Source organism: Falco biarmicus, chromosome 13, assembly GCF_023638135.1.
Source record: "Falco biarmicus isolate bFalBia1 chromosome 13, bFalBia1.pri, whole genome shotgun sequence".
In the NCBI taxonomy this organism is placed as follows: domain Eukaryota; kingdom Metazoa; phylum Chordata; class Aves; order Falconiformes; family Falconidae; genus Falco; species Falco biarmicus.
In genome coordinates, this window is record NC_079300.1 from 29,825,549 (window position 1) to 29,845,676 (window position 20,128).

Sequence of the window (20,128 nt, forward strand, 5' to 3'; positions counted from 1 at the left end):
GGCGGGATCTAGGTGAAGTAAACCTTTCAGCTTTCTTTGTTCAGTGATCTCCTGACTCGCGGTTTACTTTTAACATCCTCAGTGGAACCTTTTCTAATTATTCAGAGTACATTCCTTCACCTTTTCAAATTATTCAGGGTACTTTACTTTAGTCAGTGGGAGGGAACAGGCGGTGCCATCTCTATCTTATCTCAACACAAAGAGAGCATCACCCAGAGCACTGTACCAAACTCATCCTGACTAATCTTTTTAAGACCTTGCTCTGTTTCAATGCCAGGCAAAGTCCCTTCAGCTCTCGGGGCCTCTGTCTTCATGCACCTAAACCCATTAATTTCACTTAGTTTGCTTTGCAAGTGCTCTGGGATCCTCTGCTGGATGGCAGTGTAGGCAACGGAGCAGCCAGAGTTTGCTTATCCCTGCCGGTGCAAAAGGGAAGATAAACAAGTGATGCTGGTAACCTGCAGCTGAAGCCCGGCTGCTTCTCTGCTTCCCAGTGAAGCACTGCAGTGTGTGCTCCTTCATCTTCATCCGTTTCCCCCGAGCACCTCTACGGGCGGCAAAGCCATGTGAGGGGTGTTGGTGGGTTGTCCATTAGTCGTGGCAGTAGCTTTGAGCCAGGAGGCTCTCCTGAGGGCTGCTAGCTTTCAAAACCCTTTTCTTAGCTTGTGAGTGTGGTGTAAAAGTACCTGCCGTGCCAGCGCAGGAGGATAACCTGATCTGCTTGGGACCCCGTGGCTTGGGGTCAGCCCCTTGCTGAGCTGCTGCTGCTGTTTCTCCCCCAGTGCGTTGCTGCTCCTGCGCTTACATAACAGTCTCTGCAAATATCTTCATTAAATTATCTGCTTGGTTTGTGTCTCCCTGTGGCTGCAGGCGCTGTCACAGGCTGCAGAAGCAGGAGGAGAATGAGAGGAATTCTTTTCTTGAGCAGTGCGCGGTGGACCCCACGCTCCGAGAACGCCTTGCCCTTCTCTCCCGTGCCTTCCAAAACCAGAGGGCAAAGGTGCAAGAAGACTCTATGCTTTTCTCCGATATTTTTGCCATTGAGCCGGTGGTAACTGATAGCTGAGAACCTCCCTTCCTCCTCCTCCTCCTCCCTGAATGAGGTCACTTGGCAGATCCCCGCATCAGCATCTTGATGTGCTGAGAGGGAAGACATGAGGTTTCTAGTGAGGCTGGGAGAGATTGTTGCAAAAAGCATTTCTAAACTGCGAGCTCTGGGCAGGCATTGAGAGCCTGCCTAAAGCTGAGCTCTGCTGCAAGGGCTATAAATTAAGGGCACTTCCTAAGTGTCCTTACAGTGTTCCGCGGTATCGATGATTATATATAAGGGCACGCCTTACACGTAGCATATGGGGATTAGCCATGAGTATTAGTTCACATACTGAAGAATGATAAGGTCCTCTACGGAAAGGAGGCAAAGTTCAGCCCAAGTTTAATTGCGGCAAGACCAATCCCTTCATATAATCTGGATTTAGACTGTGTCTGAATCTCCCTCCCAGCGTCGTCTGTGAGCCTGCACGCAAGGCTGGTGGGTTTAAACAGACTTTTTTGAGTTCTGTTGCACACTTAGAGAAAACTTTTTACTTTTGTATTTATGCAAACAAAACCTCATGTCCTTCAATTAACTACAGCCCTGATTCTGAGTATTTGCATGGTCTGAGATGATGAATGCCTGCTGTCTGAGCAGTGTAAAATCCCTTCTTATCTTGGAGCAAACCCTAGAATAATCTTAGACTCTTCTTTCTTGTAAAACAGGTGAAACTATTTTTGTATTATTTATTTTTAAGGAAGGGGATCATGTTCTCTTCTTGGTTACTCCTGTAGCCCATACAAGGCTGAGAGCCCCCCATGTCAGCACAGCTGCAGTTTCACATTGCCGCAGCTGAGAGCAGTGTGATGTGACCAAGAGCCTGTGTCAGAGCAGCAGGGCTGTAGCAGGGAGTGGGAGCTGATCAGCTGAACATTAAGAGCATCCTGCAGTGTGTCAGCTGGTTTTGGAGCGTGTCCGAGGGCTCCTGCTCCAGTACAGCCAACTATACCTCCATAACGAGCTTAACCTGCTCTTGGGCTCCTGAAGTGCATTAGGGTGAGGTCCAGCAGCCTGGCTGCCCACTGAGTCCTGGTGCTCCACGTAGCGCTGTATAGACCCAGAGTGTAGCCTGTCCTCATGCCTTGAGTGGAAACCTTTCCTAAATGGCTGTGTTGATGTTATAGTTTGCTCTAGGACTGAGTGTAAGTGGGCTACTGCAGGAGTCTCTCCCCTTCTGTCCTGTCCAGCATTATCAATCTTCTGATTTCCATTAATTCCATGATTTATGGAACAATGAGTTTCACATTCAGAGTTTTGCTGTCTTCCCCCCGGCACATGGGTGTCTTCACATCAAATGTTAGTATTTTTTCCTCTTTATCAAGTGTAAAATCTAAAAATGCACTGCCGCTGACTTCCACAACCTTCTCCCCCGTGACAGCCCCGTAACTTTTAGCTTGGACAGGCCCCTTCTGGCAGCGCCGTGTAAATCTGCTGGAGGGGCCCTGCCAGAGCTGGGACCTTGCTGCTTCGGACCTTCTGGCCAAAAGCGGCTGCTGCTCTTCTCACCTATCACCCTGGGAGCACCCTATAGAAAGAATCAAACCCTTGGAACAAGTGGCTGGAGGTTCCCAGAGGTTAGGAGGCCGCTGGAGGGATGATAGCCTTGGAAAGGCTCTTTGGGCAGGTGGCTTTGCAGGGTTTGTGCAGCGGCTTTGCTGTGTAAGTGGGCCGGTAGCTGCCAGGTGTTGCTGTCTGTGGAAGCTGCAGCGGGTTATTTCAGCCTGTATGGGGTTAACTTGCGGATGAAAATAATAACAAAAAAGAGGAGGCAGTGATCTTGGAATTAGCATGTGACCATGAACGTTTTGAGCAGTCCTCCAAGCCTGTGGGAGACAAGCTGTTCTGTAAGTCTGGCTTTCTGAGCGCCTCTCCGATTTGATTTATTTTTGCAAAGACACATGGTATATCAGCAGAAGCAGCTGTGGTAGAAGCCCAGGTGGCTACCAAAGGCCAAAGTCCTTGCTTTTTGCTGCACCTTCCCCACCACAGCTTAGCTGTAAGTCACAGTACAGACATATGGGAGCTGACTCCTTGGAAATGGAAACCAGAGGAAAGGGAGGACAAGGATTTGTTACCATTGCTCTCACCTTGACAAGTTGTCACTGTCCTGTCATCGCCTGGTAGCGACTCCTCCATGCCATGTGTCAGCTCTGAGCTGATGGAGGTGGTCTTCTGGATGTCCAGGTTATGAAACTGCTACTGCTGTTGGTCTAGGGATTGGGCCAGGAGGCAACAGCGATGTTTGTTCCTGCAAACCTCCACCTCAGCTGGGGAGCCCAGCTGGTCCCCACCCAAATGAGAGGGGACTGCAGATGCTTTGGGTTTTGGCAGAAGGCGCCCTCTCCAGTGGAAGCTGTGGTCCATCCCACCGCTCGCGGTGGGCTCGGTTATTTATAGGAGGCGGCAGATGTTGGCTTTGGCGTAGCCTTTTCCCTAAGTGCCCTGAACTAACGGGATGCACTTTGGGGAGTCACTTCAGTACTCATGTTGCCAGCTCTGTCTTTGGGTTTTTTGGTCTGCTTTGAGCAGTGATTTCCTTTCCATGGACCTTCGTCCCTCCACAAAACAAAGCAGGCCGACAGTTGGTGGTGCCCCACTTTTCAAGACCAGCTTTTTCCTGTTCAGGCTGGTGGAGATTGAACAGATTCTCATTATTGAGGGGCTGAGGGAGGGGAAATAGGATCTGCATCTATTTATGGTTGGGCTCTTGCATCGAGATCACTTCTGTAGCGGTGAGTCATGGTGTGCCCTCCCCTCCTGTATCACGTTGCCTTATGCTGCAGCAAAGCCAGGGCACAACAGCAGGAGTTTTTGTGCTGGATCATCGTACATCCACCACCTGTATTTTATGCCACCTGCCAGTTGCAGCCTGTCTGAGGCCGACATTAAGCCCAAAGTGTTGCAATATCATGTTCACAGCACTGCATAGTTGCATTTCTGTCCTGGTGAGCATCTACGGTGGTTTTCCATGCTCTGACTCAACTGCCATCTTACGGAGAACATGCTAGCCTGGGCAGACTGCTGGCTCCTGCCATGTCCCAGGGCTGGCACACACAGGTAGCAGTAGCCTGCAAGGGTGGCTGATGAGGCGTATCCTTTTTAGTCAGCAGTTCTTTCTTCTCTGTGGGGTAGCAGGAATGTGAGGAACCTTTTCTACAGCCTATTTTAATTTCCCAGGAGAAAAACTCACAATATTTTCTAGTTTTATAGTCTGACATACAGCAGTAATGAAGGGAGAAAGGACAAAAGTTTCCCGGAATAGTTACGTACTTAAAGAATTTATTGTAGCCACAGAATAGTGGAATAATGTGTGACATGATTTCTTCTTGCCCTCCCCTTTTGGAGTTGAACAGTCTGGCTTAAAGCTTCACTGACAATACAGGGAAGCTGACTGTGGATGTCCTGCCCAGAGTTTCTGTCCAAATACATTGAATCCTGCAGAATGGTGATTTCATGTCAGGAGCTCGAGAGATCTGAGTCTACTAACTGCTGGTGCAGGTTTTCTTGGGAGTGAGGATATGAATGCGAGGCTCCAGCAGTAACGCTGCATTAGGATTGTTGCAGAGAGCTGTGCTGATGCATGTGAAAGGATCGGGTTTGTTGCTTGTCCGTAGGCTTGTTTCCTCAGATACCTTGGCTAGGATCTTCTTGCATCACTGGCTGGCTTCCTGGAGCGGGGCAGGACATCATCCCTGGCAAGGGAGGGTTGTGTGCTGCACCCTTGTCTTGTTGAGGCTTTACAAGTACGAAATGACATTGGCCCAGAGCTCTGGGCTCCCTCCCAGACAGGTTAATTATACAGTGTACAGAGAGATCCCAGCAACGCTGCAGCAATCACTGTGGTCTTGTCTTGGTGGTGTTGGGGAGATCATCCTGCCGGGGCCTCGGCCACTCTGAATAACACCTGCAGGGACCCATCGCCACTCCCTCGCTGTTTGAAGATTTACACTCGCAGTGTTCTTCCAGGTTCTTGCTGAAGCTGTATTTTTTTGATGCAGTGGAAGTTCACATTTCGGTGTTTGGTTTGGGTTCATCTTGAGTCAGGATTACATTCTGGTGTCAGACAAATGCCATGTGGGTGCTGACCCAGCTCCAGTTTTCCTTCTGACAGCAGCGGTGATGCAGGAACAGGAGGCCAGGACAACTTGGGCTTTGTGTCACAGGCGATGTCTCATATCCCATGTGGAGACCCACAGGCAGCCGGAGCAGATTGCAAAGCCCTGATGTTGCTCTCCTCCCTGTTGTGCCCACTTGCCTGCAAGCAGAGGGAGCCTTGGAGAGTGAGCCCTGGCTGGGGTAGCCAGCTCTGACAGGACCTTGCCTTCGTTTGAGCTGGTTTACAGTAGTCTTCTGCAAAGCTGAAGGCAGGCTTGGTTTTCTTTCCAGGAGCTGACGTGAGATGTCCTGCTGGGCATAAGCCCTGGCACCCAGCAGCAGGCAGGGCATCACTGCTGGCTCTGCCAGGATCCATCTCATGGTGTCCATTAGATGCGTAGGGACTGCTGGGGACCAGGGGTTTCATGTGGACAGGTCCCAGCTTGGGGAGAGAAAGGCTGCTGAAGCAGGAGAGGAGTTGTCACCTGAGAACAGGATAAGTCTGGGCATTGCAGTCCCCAACCAGGTGGATGAAGCTGCAAAGACTGGAAGGGATTGCTCCCTGGGTCTCAGGCTTAGTGTCTGCAGAGAGCCCAGGGCTTAGACAGAGGCTGCTCTCTGGGCTACGAGATAGCACGTAGCCATGCGCTGCCGGGGCTGGCATACCAGTGGTGTGGTGTGAGGGCTACCAAAGGTGTTCAGGTTCCTCTGGGGAGGAGGAGTATCCTCGTTGCCTGCCTTTGATGCAGGAGTTGGATGTCCCAGGTTGGTGGAGAACCTGGGATGTTCAGCTTCTGCATTCAAGGGTAATGCAGGCTTTGTAGCCTGAGGTTCCTGGTGGATGATCCAGGCTAGGTGTATCCAGTTTGTAAGTGTGAATCCTCCTGCCTCTCTCCTGGGCACTTTGGGCATTGAGGCCTTGAAGATTCCTTCTGTATGCTGGGACCTCCTTGGAGAAACTGGACCCCAGAGTGCTGCCCTGCCCCCGAGGAGCTCCTGGAAGGCTTTTGCTGCCCTGAGAGGAGCACTGGAAGTACCGCAGGAGCCTAGGTGGACTCTGCAGTGGGTCAGAGCCTTGCTGTGCCTCCGTTACTATATGCAGTAAAACAGGGAATTGGAATTTACTGAAATACTGATTTTTATGAAGTTCTGTATTCCCCCCTCCCTGCTGTCATTGCAATGTCTCACCGGGTGTATTCACTGCTGCAGTCGGGATCGTTGCTCTGCAAGTCACGTTAGGGGCTCGGGCACACCGAGTATCAGTCTATCTGGCTGCCAGAGCTTCATGGGGGAATGGGGCAGTTTGCCTGTGGCGAATGAAGAGACGGGACGCAGCTTGATGCAAGCAAATGTCGATTTATTGTACACAATCATGAGTTTATATATGTTTTCAGAAGCTGCGTGCTTTAAACAGATTGGTTCTTTAAGCTAAGAATTACATACTAGGCAATCCCTGATTGGTGGTTAACTACCATCAATTAACAGCAAGGTGTTACCTTTCCTTGGCGCCATCCGTCTCCCACTCCCCTGTGCTCTGTAAACATGCCTCATCATGTTAATTGTTGTCTAGACAAGCTCGAGCACATTCCCCTCAGCTAACTGATTGCCATGCATGGTCCTAGTTTGCAGCCCGCTCCTGCATTTGCCGTCCTAGTCCTGTTCACCCAAAGCTCGACTGGCAGTGACTAGAGCAGGGCAGGCGATGCGGGTGCAGCTTGTAGCAAGACAGAGCTGTCACCAGCATCAGGCATGGGCTGTTTGTCATCTCCCGCTCTTGTCCCTGCCTTCTGGCTCTGCCCCACCTCCCAAGGTTCGCTGCCCTGTCAAGTCTGTCCCTATCCCTGCTCCACGATGTATTGCTGTTACTGTGCTCCAAAAAAGTGGGGGTAAGATCACAGTGTCGGCTGTATTTCTGTCACAGATGTGCTGGCCTTGGAGTTCATCGAATCCCAAAGTCAGCTAAACTCACTCAGCTGGAAAAGTGCGCTGTTGTTGGCAGGTACATATTCATCAGGCCAACGGTTCTTTTTAATTTTCTTCCTTTCCTGCTTAGCTTCATTTTTGCTTATGAATTGTTTTACGCTTGTGTGTAAGGACAGAAAATAAAATTGTCTCAACATCACTGTTTCACGACCACCATTTTCCTGTTGCCGAGCAGAAGGGACTTTTTTTACCTACTTTGTGACCACAACATCCTGTTGTTGGTGAGAAAGAGCCTCAGATGGGACAGCTGCTGCTGGAGATGTGTGGCCCAGCGGAACTGGGGCTGTGGAGCCAGCACGGTAACACCTGGGCGTGCGGGTGAAAATGGTGCGAGCTAAACTATTTCAGAGAACTGGGCGGTTTTTCAGGGAAATGGTGTGGACTGAAACCTATAACTGCTGGGGCTCCGCTCACTCCGGTGCTCAGCGGCTCAGAGGACTCCACAGGCTTCACCGACTCCACCTGCTCCACCCGCTCGCTCACCTCCACAGAGTCTGGGACTTGGACAACTGCGCCGAGACAAAACATTGCTGGAGTCCTGTTGGTGGTGGTGAATAGATGCGCCTCTCTCGTTCTCTTGCTTAGGGATTCTGACTTTCTCTTCCTCTCTGTCCTATCGCAAGCATCAGTTGTTGTAGAGAATAAAACTTGTAAGGTTGTACGGCATCTGGCCTCGTTTGTGCCTTAATCTCGCTCTTGGGATTGTTTAAGAACCGTCCCCGATATCAACTTCTGATATCGGATCAGAACAGCTTGCTTCCATTAACGGGAGATGTATTGCCTCTGTCAGCCTCTGAGTAATAACCAAACTGCACCGAAGCGTCCACAGGGCCAATAGATCTGATGGCGGCACATGAAGTAGACCAGTGAGTACCACTGGCTTGTGATCCAGCAGAAACAAGCAGCAAAAGAGTACTTTGTTAGATAGTTGACCTGAAAGACTGATATTGCTGCCTTAGGCTGCAAGAAGCTTGTTTTCTGGCCTCAGTGGAAGGAGGGATGCTTTCTGAGTTTCCCAGGAATGACTTGGCTCTATGAGACCTCGTTCTTGTTTGTACAAACTCTGCTTTAGAGCAGCACGTGTTGTGCTACAAGATGACGTGGTGCAAAGTTCGAGTCTGCTTTTTCAGGTGGATCCCAAAGTCTTGCAAGAAACAGTGGTCCCAGCAAACTGGATGCTGGGTTTGTGGCAGGCATCGTCTGTCTGACAGCCAGCACGAGCTGTCAGCTGCCTGCTGCGGTGATCTGCCTGTGCTCAGCCCTCGTAAGCCTGATGGTAGAACTACATCGAATCCTGGTATAGGTTTCACCCGCAGCCTCGCTGGTCCTGTCCTGTCTCATTCAAATACTTTCTCTCCAGTTTGGCCTGTGAGGCTCTACAGAGCAAATGGAGACTTTCCCTTGGAGTGATCTGGGTGGCTGTTCTGAAAGTGGGCTCAGCTCATTTCCACTCATTGCTGAACTTCTCTCCCTTTTACTGCACCCCAGTGTTTTGGTTTGAAGACTCAGGATGCGCTCTCCTTCCCCGCTTTGTGCCCCTCTAAGATGAAGACCTCAAGCATCGTCACCGCTCTCAGCATTTCATTAACGTCCTTCCTCAGCACAGCAGCAGCGATGGTTTATGTGGCGAGTGGTGCTGGTAAGCCTGGCAAGGCACTGTTTGCCACGCAGGAGCCAAGTGAGGGCTGTCAGCAGCTCTCTGGGCAGAGGACCCCAGCAGCTAAGGGCACACTGGGCAGCTCAGCCCACGCAGCGCCCTTTAAGGAGCGCAGAATGCCGGTGAGCTGAGGTGTGTGTTCAGCTACAGCTGTCAGGCTGGAAGCAAATGCAAGCAGCTGCCTAATGTACCCCCGCCCCATCCCCAGGGACTGTCTGCCCAGGGTGAGACCACTGAATTCAGTCTGTTAAACATACAGCGAGCAGCTGGGTGAGGAGCACTCGTGAGTTATTAGACTCTAATTAGCCAAGCCAGGGACATCTGTCATCTGAGTGTTTCTTCTCAGTGGCTTGGCTTAGGCAAGCTCCAGGTGTCGTAGCAGAGCTTATGTTGTTCGGAGCAGCACCCCAAAGGCTGCTTTATTCCTGTAAATTCAAGATTACTCTCTGGATGCTTGTGAGTCCGTGCAGCATCCCAGTGGGACCCGAGGGATCTGGTATCTTGTATGCTGACTGTGAGTTGCAGGCTGGTGTCCCTAGTTTGCTTCCTCAAGTGAGTGTGTTATCATATAGTAATGCTTCATCTTCCTCCAGTTGCTTGCTGGATAGAAACACAAAGTCCGTTTGATCTGGCGAAGTGTTTTCTCTAGGTTTTGAGAAAAATCCAGGTGACTTTATTCTTTCTTCTCTGTTCTTACGCTTGGTTTGTTGGAGTTGGAAACAGTTCTCTCTACCTGTTCTTCCCTCTGAGCACGCTGTGCATTAGGGAATTATTATAGCTGCAGCCCAGTAACTCAGCATGTCATAGTTCTTTAATTTTTGTGGGGACTGGCCTCTGAGCTCTATGTGCTAAGTTGATGGGAAGTATTATAGTTGTTTAATATTTATGCTGCAGCAGCGCTGGAGGCTCCAGTCAGTTAAAGATTCTTCTGGACAAAGTACGGAGAATACCCAGCAGCAAGCAGAATCAAAGCCTCGCTTTGTGCATAGAAAAATAACTGTTCTTTTTGTGGTCTTCTATAAGCTGATTTTTTCATTGCTTTAAAGTATTATTATGGTTGTCAGAGATGCATATATTTATGCCAACAAATGAATGAAGAAGCATTTGTAGTGCTGGGGACTGAGGGGATGTCAGTGGTGCCTTTGTTGAAACCAGTCGCAAGAAGCAAGAGCCTTTAGAAGCCAGGGATGTCTCTGAAAACACATGACGAGGCTCCCTGGGACTGAGCACCAGTGCCAGGACTCTGAGAGAGGGGGAGAGAACGAAGACCCTGAGGAAGCAGCGGTTGCACACACACTGGTAGCATGGGCCGGACTTAAATCCCGGAGCAAGAGCCTGGCAAGGAAAAGAGCTTGCTTGTTGCAGTAGGTGTGGAGCTGTAAGCAAATGCCATCTCTTCTTGTTTGAGCCTCTGCCTTGCAGAGACAACCGGGCTGCATCTGACTCTCAGCTCCCTTCTCAGGTCATCCATCAGCTGGAAGAGCCTGCGAGCTGGCTCAGTGCTGGTGGCACAGGGCAGGAGGAGCCTGGTCTTCACTGCTCCCCAGGCAGGAGGGCTTGTTCTGCTTGGTGCCGAGTGCCCTGACTCACCAGAGTCCATTAAAGAGTTACATGCACGTACAGGTTGAGGGTATAAGAGGCAGCACGTTTGTAACGAAGAGTGGAAAAATCCCTTTGACTTGCTGACTCTCTTCTGATCTGGGTAAAACATTCCCATGACCATAGTGACACAGGGATGTAAGGGAAAGGTTGGAGGTGCCTTGTCCTTAGATCAGCTGGTACTTCTGAAGAAATGCTTGATTTGCTGAAGCCAGCCAGTTTCGTTCCTTTATTAGAACCCTAATTAAGGGGGAAAAAAAAAAAAAAAAGCCTTTACCAGGTGCTAGTAAAGGTAAGGGAGTGACATTTTTTTGCAGCTGCTTCCAAAGTCTTACAAATTTGGATAAGTTCTGTTTGCTCCTTGCTCTTCATTGATGCTCTAAATAAAGGCTTACAGGGCTGTGGTTGAAAACAAGAAATATAATGTTTGAGGATAAATGGTTTGTTGTCTGCTTCTGTTTTAGGAGGGAGATGTGTGGCCAAATTCTTCAATTGAAATTAATGTGATCTTCAAACCCCGAGAAGCCTGAGTCTACCAACAAACAGTCTACTGCGACATCTCAGGTACGGCTCCTTTCTCCTCCTCCTGCCACCCACCGCAAAGGCAGGGCACAAATACTCTTCCAGCCCACTTGGTCCCCGTGGACTTGCTAGGAAGGGCCGGTGGTCAGCAGGGCAGTGCCGGCACCTTCCTGCTCTCCCTGTGGCTTCCAGCTGGTCTGTGCAGAGCCAGGGCTTAGGATGCCTGGCTCTGACCACTGATCGCAGAGCAGCCAAAGCAGTGAGGGGATAAGCTTTCATACCAGGCATTTGCTCTGCTGCAAGGTGTTTGTAAAGGCCAGAGAGCTACACCGCAGAAGAGCTTTGGTGGATGAGCACTAAGCCCCTGTAGACCTGCAAGATGAGTCTTTATTCCATGGATGCACTGTCAGGCTCCTGAGGCAGTAGGAGCTGAGTGAAACGTGCTCCCTGCCCCTGGGTCACCTCCCGCTCTCCAGGCGCTGCCAGACCGTAGGTGGCTGAGCCCTGCTGAGCGCAGAGTGTCTGTGAAAGTACCAGGCGTGTGCTGCTCTCCCTGCGTGGGACCTGTCACTTTGTGGCTCAAAGTCTATGCTGCATCTGCGAAGTGTTGTACAGGGCTCGCTGTACTCAGCAGGGTGAGCACCCTCCCCAGGAAGCACAGTTCGAGCAGTCTGCTAGACAAGCTTTGTGCTCCTCCTGGCTTACAGAAGTGCTGTCACGTCTTTTGCTGGGAGCAGTTATCACTGACCCACCGAGTTATGCCACCTTTGCCTTTAGAGACGTGATGGCTTTGCTGTGCTGGCACGGGGCAGGGAATGCTTGCAGCAAGCTCCGTGGTTCAGGTTACCTTGTCCTTCCTCTCCGTCGGTGTGGTGCTGCTTAAGGTGGTTTTCAAGAGCGGGAGGTCCCTGTCAGATTTCCATCCAGGGAAATGATTTTCCCCATCTAAGAGGAAGGAGGTGCGAGGCCCGTGGTCCCCAGCAGCCAAGCTCCTGTTCTGGAGGGTGCTGAGAGCACTAACCCAGCTGCTTCGATTCCTTCCTTACTGCTCCAAGCTGACTGATACAAAGGCCGCGAAACAGCTTTTTATTGACATGGTAACTGCTCAAGGTTCAGCTGGCTGCTAGGGTGCCGCTGTCAGCCGGCTGCTGGGCCTTGCTTGGGCTCTTCCTTCTCAGCTCCTGTGCGGTCATCTCCGATGGCAGCGATACAGACAGCAGATTTTTATCTTCGGTTCTGTTTTGTGAGCTTTGTGCCTTCACTGAACGGATTTCAAAGCTCATCTAAGTGCATGGGAAGGAATTCCGAAATCGTGTTTTATTCGCAGCATATCTTTTTCAGGGTGCAAAGTGATTGCTAAGTTATAAAGCAGCCCAAGGGCTCAGTTAGAAATGAGAAGCCAGCCCCAAAGTATATCTCCTGAGGGAAGAGAGGGGTCCTGTATCTTCTCGCGGAGCATCTAGTGCTGGTGCCACCCAGCCCCCCGGAGTCAGGGACTGGCTCTGAGGCTGCCTGGAAAATCCAGGCGAACCGAAGGAATTCTGGTACTGACATGGCAATCTCTCCCCAGGCCATGAGACCAGGCTGCCCCTGCGCATCAAAGGGAGCGGCACAGGGCCCCAGCTCCGCTTCAGCTTTGACCAGCTGGACATCAGGAAGGTTTTTGTTGGATCAGCCCACAGCTCTGAGGTGAGCAGTGGGGTTTTCCGGGCTTGGGGTGGATCCTGATGGCTCCTGGGGCAGCAGTGAGCTTTGTGGACCTGCGGGATTTCTGGCAAGACGGGCAGTTGTGAGCCCGGAATACTTGACATGAGTGAAATGTGGGAGGTTTTGCAGAATCTGGATAGTTTTGATGGGGTCTGAAGGGTGAGTCTGTTGTTCCCAAAGCCCCAATCCCTGCTTTTTGGCAACCTCACTTTGAGACCAGCTGGGGGGCTTCGTGCAGAAAAAACAGCCCTTGACACATGAAAGCTTCCTTGTTCAAGCTGGTGGGTCCGAGCCCACCTGCTGGTGTGACATGGGCTCCACCTGCACCTTGTGTCTCATCCGCAGGGGGTCTTGGACCCACACTCATCTAATGGCACGGGTGTCCCCATACTTGGTGTGTGCCTGTGTCCCATCTTAGCTGCCCTTGGCTCAATGAGGTGGTGGAGTCTGCAGCACAGTGATCCCCCTCAGCCCAGCCAGCTGCCTCCTGTAGCCCATGGTGCGTATTTTCCAGCTGCTGCTTTCCACTGCTGAGGAGCTGGAAGGTCGGAGGCCAGTGGGGACCCAGGAAAGGATGCGGTTTGTGGAGGTGGAGCCCCTCCCCTCGGGAGCAGAGGAGGTAAGTGGGCATCTGTCTCACTTCCCTGTTCCCGGCGTGGCAAGCAGTTACGTAGCCCCCGCTGCCACTGGTGGCCCTCGGTGCTGCTCACGGAGTGGCCTCGCATCCCTCCCAGCATGTTGCGCAGTGCTGCTGAAGCAACCGGTCATGTAGGACTGACCGAGGGTCCTGCCTGTGCAGCGCCTGTGGAGAGTGTTATTAGTCTTGTTACTCATCAGGTGCTTGGTAGGAAATTTTGGCAGTAGCTGCAGCAGTAGCTGCAGCAGTTTGTGGGTGGCTTTAAAGCATTTTTAAAAACTGTAGGTATGGGTGTGAAGGGTTGAAATAAAGAAAAAGCCTCTCCTTTTATGCATACTGAAAACTAGTATCCATTGATAGAAAATGAAAAGGATTTTGATATAAAAAGCGGTGTCTCTGGTATTCTATCTGGTATTGTGTATAGCTTTGCCTGTGGCCCGAAATGGCCTGGCCCAGCCACACCCCATGGCCTGAGTGGCCCCGCCCTGGCAGCCCCGCCCCTGCAGCCACCTGGCAAATAAAAGTCGGTGCTGCAGACCTTGGCTGATGAGTAGGTGAGTGGTGTGGCAGTCCTGGTTGGGGTCTTGCTGCCTCTTGCCCTGCTTTCAGCTGTGGAGGTGGGTGCTGCTGCTGCTACGTGGTACTGCCAGGGCACCAGATGTCTTTTGCAGCCCTGGGGCGGTCGATGACTAAAGGCTCGTTCCAGTGGTGCGGTGGACATGGCAGTGAGGGTGAGCCTGCCTCATATGGGTCTGGTTGGGAGATGTGTTGGGAAGCCCTTTGTGTGTGTGGGCATATGTGTGGATGTTGTGTGGGGGCTGTGAAGGTATGCAGGAGTGGGGGTCATGGAAACATCTGGGTGGGCTGCAAGGGGTATTTATGGAGGGGTGTAGGGCTGGGAAACGTGAATTCTCCTCGTGGGGCTGGGTAGGAGTCCAGGCAGCGGGAAGCAGGGGGTGGGTGCTAGGGAAGCACTGGGGGCGGGGGGGAAGCTGTGGAAATGTTGGAGAGAGACTTGGGAGGGCCTTGGTGGGGTGAGATGTCCAGGGGGTCTCTTCTAAGACATTTTTGGGTGTTGGAGGGTGTAGCAGGGGTGGATCTGGGTGAAGTGTCTGGCAGGGGGGAAAGGTGGGCAGGCAGAAGATGTTCTGGGGAGTGGGGCAGTGAGCATTACATCTGGGTAGGCCCTGGGAGATGGTGGATGGGCAGGAAGATGTCTGGGGGACTCTTGTAAGATGAGGGGAGTTCTGGAAGAGTGGGTGCTGGGAAGGTCTTGGGCTGGGCATGGAGATGTTGCGGAGGGGGGCAGTGAGGTGTCTGTGGGAGCTGGAGTTACGTTTTTTTGTGGCCAAAACCTCAGTGAAGGCTGAAAACTCAGTGCAGGCCCTAACGGAGGGAGTCGGAAGTCCTGAAACAATGCGCAGGCCCTAACAGAGGTTAGTTTAGGCCGTCTATCTCAACAAGGGCCTTAAATGAGGTAATTTTAAATCCTAAAACGAAGCAAAGGCCATAAATAAGGTAAGTTTTTCTGACCAAAAACTCAGGGGAGGCCCTGAAAACTCAATGCGGGCCCTAACGGAGGGAAGTTGAAGTCCTGAAACCCCCCGTGGCCCTTATTGTGGTAAGTTTAGGCCCTGAAACTCAATGAGGGTCTTAAATGAGGTATGTTTAGGCCCTAAAATGCTGCAAAAGCCATAAATATTTCAAGTTTCTGGCCGAAGACTCAGCGGAGGCCTGAAAACTCAGCGCAGGCCCTAACGCAGGGAAGTTGAAGTCCCGAAACATGGTTTGGTCATAAATCTTGACGAGGGCCTTAAATGAGGTATGTTTAAATCCTAAATGCAGCAAAGGCCATAAATAAGGTAAGTTTTTCTGGGCAAAAACTCTGCAGTGGCCCGACAACTTGGTGTAGGCCCTATCTGAGGGAAGTTGAAGTACTGAAACACAGTGCGGGCCCTAATTGTGGTAAGGTAAGGCCCTAAAACACAGAGGGGTGTGTGTATGTATATTTATTTAGTATTGGATCTGTAGCAAAATGTGCATGGTCCTTGGCGTCCTATGAATGATCCTTAGCGCAAAGTGTGTAGTTTAGCTAAACTAGAATCATGAGGAAAGAGGTAGCACATCCTTTCTTGTTTTGTGGCGGGTGGCCAAGGCCGTGGATCCAGCTGTTTGGCCCCATTTGGAACCGGGTGGTGAAAATGCAGTAGATAAAGGAAACTCCCTCAGGTCTTCTGTGAGCCCTGGCCAGGCTTTGGCGGGATCTGAGAGGCAAGCGAAACCAGATGTTTCCACATTTGCAATGAGGTAAGCTTGTTTGTTCCGTAGCACAAAAGCTGGACCCTCTTGCAGTGACTTTGGAGACCTCAGCTATGAGGGGACGCCCTGCGCAGCACTTGGCCGTTGCCGGGAGAGGCTCTCCAAATCCTCGCTGCAAGAGGGGCTCCCCAGCACCTGCGCATCTGGTGGATGGTACCGTATTGGGGCAACTGGAATAGGTATCATTCTTCATCGCTGTAGCTGACCTGTGGTAGGACTGATGAGGTGCGTTGCCTCACTTATCTGTTCTTCTGCCTGAATGAGGGTCTTGTAGGTGAATTCTTTTGTACATGTGTATTGTATTAATATCTGTATGAATGCAAAACCAAGTGAATAAAAGCTATTTTCCGCTTTTGTGTCTGTGTAATTTATATTGTTGGCTGTGAATGGGTAAAAGAAGCCCCCAACTCAGGTAAGTTTGGGGTTAGCGTTGTGGTTATTAGGGCACTTTAGGTTTTAGGTGGCTTAGGGGGATTGGGTTTCTAGGGGTTATAGGGAGTTTGGGTTTCAGTGGGTTTGGGGTGTTTAGGGTTTAGAGGTTTGGGTTGGGGTTCGGGTTAGAGGTTAGGGTTGGGGGGTAGAGTCCTGTGTTAAGATCCTTTCTTAGGTTTAGGGTTAGGGTCCGGTTAGGGTTAGATCCTATCTTAGCTTTAGGGTTAGGGTTAGATCCTGTCTTAGGGTTAGGGTTTTTTAGAGTTAGATCCTGTCTTGGGGTTGGTGGGGGGTTAGGGTGGGGGGAGGGGGGATTGGGGGGGCAGGGGGAGGGTTTTTTTTAAGGGTTTGAGGTTGTTTAGGGTTTTGAGGGTTGAGGTTGTTTAGGGTTTTGAGGGTTTAGGTTGTTTAGGGTTTAGCCCGTTTAGGGCTCTTAGGGTTAAGGGTCTCTAGGATTTACGGGGTTTATGGCTATGGGTTTTTTATTGGTTTTAGGGTTAAGGATGTTTAGGGGTTTTAGGGGTTTAAGGGTTTTTAGTTTTTAGGGTTTTAATATGTTAGGGGTTTTCAGAGTTTAGGTTGTTTAGGGTTATTATGATTTAGGGGGGGTAGAGTTTTTAGGGATTTTAGGGTTTAGGGGTTTAGGTTGTTTTAGAATTAGGGGTTATAGGTTTAACGATGTTAAGGGTTTTTAGGGTTTAAGTTGTTTAGGGGTTTTAAGGTTTAAGTTGTTTAGGATTTAGAGTTTAGTTTAAGGGTGTTAAGAGGTTTTAGGGTTTAGGGGTTTGGGTTTTTTTAGGGTTAAAAGAGGGTTAAGGGTATTAGGGTTTAAGTTGTTTAGGGTTGTAGGGTTTATATTTATGGCTTAGTGTTTTAAAGGTTTCAGTTGTGCAGTTTTTTTAGTGTTTAGGTTTTAGGATTTTTAGGTTTAAGGATGTTTAGGGTATTTAGGGTTTAGGTTGTTTACGGGTTTTAGGGTTTAGGTTATTTAGGATTTCTAGTTTAAGGGTCTTTAGGATTTAGGGGATTTAGGGTTTATGTTTTTTAGGGGGTTTAGGGTTTTAGGGTTAAGTAAGGGGGTTTAGGGTTAAGTAAGGGGCTTTTAGGGGCTGTAGGGGGAAGGAAGGAAGGGGCGTTAGGGTTAGGGTTTAGGGGGTTCCTAGGGTTAGGGTTCTTCCTAGTGGTAGGGGTAGGGTGAGGGTTAGGGGGTGGGGTTGGGGGTGAGACTTGAGGGTTAGGGGTCAGACTCGGGTTGGGGGTTACACTCGGGGTTTGGGGGTTAGGGGTTAGACTCAGGGGTTAGACTGGGGGTCGGGGTTAGGGGTTAAGGGTTGGGGGTCAGGGTTGGGGTTAGGGGTTGGGATTAGGGTTTAGGGTTGGGTTTAGGGGTTAGGGTTTAGGATTAGCCTGTTAGGGTTAGGGGTTGTGTTTTTAGGGGTTAGGGTTAGATGCTTGTTAGGGTCAGGGTCATGGTTAGGGCCAGGGTTAGGGTGAGGGTTAGAGGGTTAGGGTTCAGAATAGGGTTTAGGGTTATTTTTAGCTGGTTGGGGTCAGGGGTTTGGGGTCAGGGTTTTAGTGTTCGGGTCGGGGTTAGGGTTTTAGTGTTAGCCTGTTAGGGTTGGGGTTGGGGTAGAGCTAGAGCTAGAGTTTGAGTTTGTTAGTTAGGGTTAGCCTCTTAGGGTTAGGGTTGTTAGGGTTAGGCTTGGGTTAGGGCTAGGGGTTAGGGTTTGGGGGTGAGGGTTAGGGTTAGAGTCAGGGTTAGGGTTAGGCTTGGGTTGGGGGTGAGGGGGTTAGGGTTTGGGTTAGAGTCAAGGTTCGGGTTTAGGGTTTGGGTTAGGGTTAGAGTCAGGGTTAGGGTTTTAGGGTTAGAGTCAGGGTTAGGGTTTTAGGGTTAGAGTCAGGGTTAGGGTTTTAGGGTTAGAGTCAGGGTTAGGGTTTTAGGGTTAGAGTCAGGGTTAGGGTTTTAGGGTTAGAGTCAGGGTTAGGGTTTTAGGGTTAGAGTCAGGGTTAGGGTTTTAGGGTTAGAGTCAGGGTTAGGGTTTTAGGGTTAGAGTCAGGGTTAGGGTTTTAGGGTTAGAGTCAGGGTTAGGGTTAGGGTTTTAGGGTTAGAGTCAGGGTTAGGGTTAGGGTTTTAGGGTTAGGGTCGGGGTGTTAGGGTCGGGGTTTTAGGGTCGGGGTAGAGCTAGAGTTTGAGTTTGGTGTTAGGGTTCGGGTTAGGGTTCATGTTAGAGGGTTCGGGTTAGCCTCTTAGGGTTAGCCTCTTAGGGTTAGCGTTAGGGGGTTTAGGGTTAGGGTTAATGTTAGGGTAAGGGTCAGGGTTAGCATTAGGGTTAGTGTTAAGTTTGTTAGGGTTAGGTTTAGGGTTGGGGTTGGGGCTAGGGTTATGGTTTCTTTAAGTTATGTTTTAGGGTTAGGGTTATGTTTAGGGTTTCTTTGGGTTAGGTTTTAATGTTAGGGTTAGAGTTAGGTTTAAGGTTAAGATCAGGGTTAGGGTTAAGGTCGGGGTCAGCATTAGGGTTAGGTTTAGAGTTAGGGTCAGGGTTAGGTTTAGGGTCATGGTCAGGGTAAGGGTTGGGAACATGCCATGTACAGCTCGACCAGAGAGGTGCCAGGAAGGATTTCTGTTGGTAGTTCTCACACTGCCCCGGTAGGCAGCTGAAAGGCACCACAAAAGTTGGGCGACGTGCTTCCCAGGCTGAGATGGGGAACCGCTGACTTTTGCACACCCCATGCCCAACTCCACCGGGGAAGCTGGGTGAGCCTGGAACTGACGGACGGAGGGACGGACGGAGCCGGTAGACGAGGAGGGCCTCAGTCAGCCTCGCTGGCCATCAAGAAACGGGTCCAAGAAAGCCCCGCCTTCGGGCAGTCGAACTGGAGCAAATGGGGCACCCGTTCCCAATGCGCACGAATGACTGGAGGTCCTTTGTTGCCGCCGCAGTCCCTTCTGTCCTCGATGGCAATCGCCCCGTGGAACGGGACTTGGGCGGCATGCCCTCTCCTCTGCCCTGCTCAGCTCGGCTACCTGCTCATCGCTCTCGTGCGGCTCAGAGGCTATACGCTCCCCCCCGCGGCAGGTAGGTAAGACCAGGCCGTTCCTGATCGGGCACCCGGCCCACCTCTCCATTTGCCACCCCGCCCCTCGCCCCTGCGGCGGTAAGGCCCCGTTGGGCTCTTTCGTTTGCCAGGGAGCCTCCCGGGATGCCGGGCGGGGCGGCTGAGACCAATGCCCTCCTGTCCGTGCCACCGGTAAAGGGTGGGGGTGGGGGGTGGCACGTGGCCAGAGGCAGAGGCCAGGTCTACTCGGCAGCGGTAGGTGGCAGAGGCGAAGGCCAGGTCTACCTCCGCAGAGGACAGGAAGGCACGTGGAGGGAGCTGTGCCTCGAAAGAGGGACGCTGCCCTCCGCATGCCACCGGACCACCAGTCTATCCCGAGACGCATAAGAGGGCAAAAGGGAACCCGGCACCCGGTGACCTGTCTACCTTCCACCCCACCACAGTCTCACCACTGGTGGAGCCACCAGATCCCCCGGGCCACCGCGGCACTTCCTGAGTGGCTGCCCTGCTGGGTGAAGGGTGGAGGGGGGGGTGGCCCATGCTTGGCTGGCATCGAGCCCGTCGGGGGGTTAGGTGGCTGCCCTGCTGGGTGAGGGCAGGGGTGGGGTGCCCCACAAGTCTAGCATCGAGCCCGTTGGGGAGTTCGGTGGCTGCTCTGCCAGGTGTGGGCTGGGGTGGGGGGCCTTGCTAGGCCTGCATCAAGCCCATCGGGAGTTTCAGTGGCTGACCTGCCGGGTGAGGGTGGGGGTGGGGAGCCTTGCTAGGCTGGCATTGAGCCCGTCGGGGGGTTTGATGGCTGCCTTACCAGGTGAGGTTGGGAGTGTGGGGCCTTGCTAGGCTGGCATCGAGCCCGTCGGGGGGTTCGGTGGCTGCCCTGCTGGGTGAGGTCGGGGGTGGCAGTCCCTGCTAGGCCGGCATCGAGCCCGTCATGGTGTTCGGTGGCTGCCCTGCTGGGTGAGGGCGGGGGTGGGGGGCCCTGCTCGGCCTGCATCGAGCCTGTCGGTGCAGGAGCGGTCTGGAAACTAGGACC

At 51.7% G+C, this 20,128-nt stretch overlaps 1 pseudogene; it reads left to right on the forward strand.

The window, feature by feature from the left end:
• LOC130158280 (hydrocephalus-inducing protein homolog) overlaps window positions 1–15,963 on the forward strand; it is a 52,467-nt pseudogene extending 36,504 nt beyond the window's left edge.
• Window positions 15,964–20,128: the final 4,165 nt, after the last annotated feature.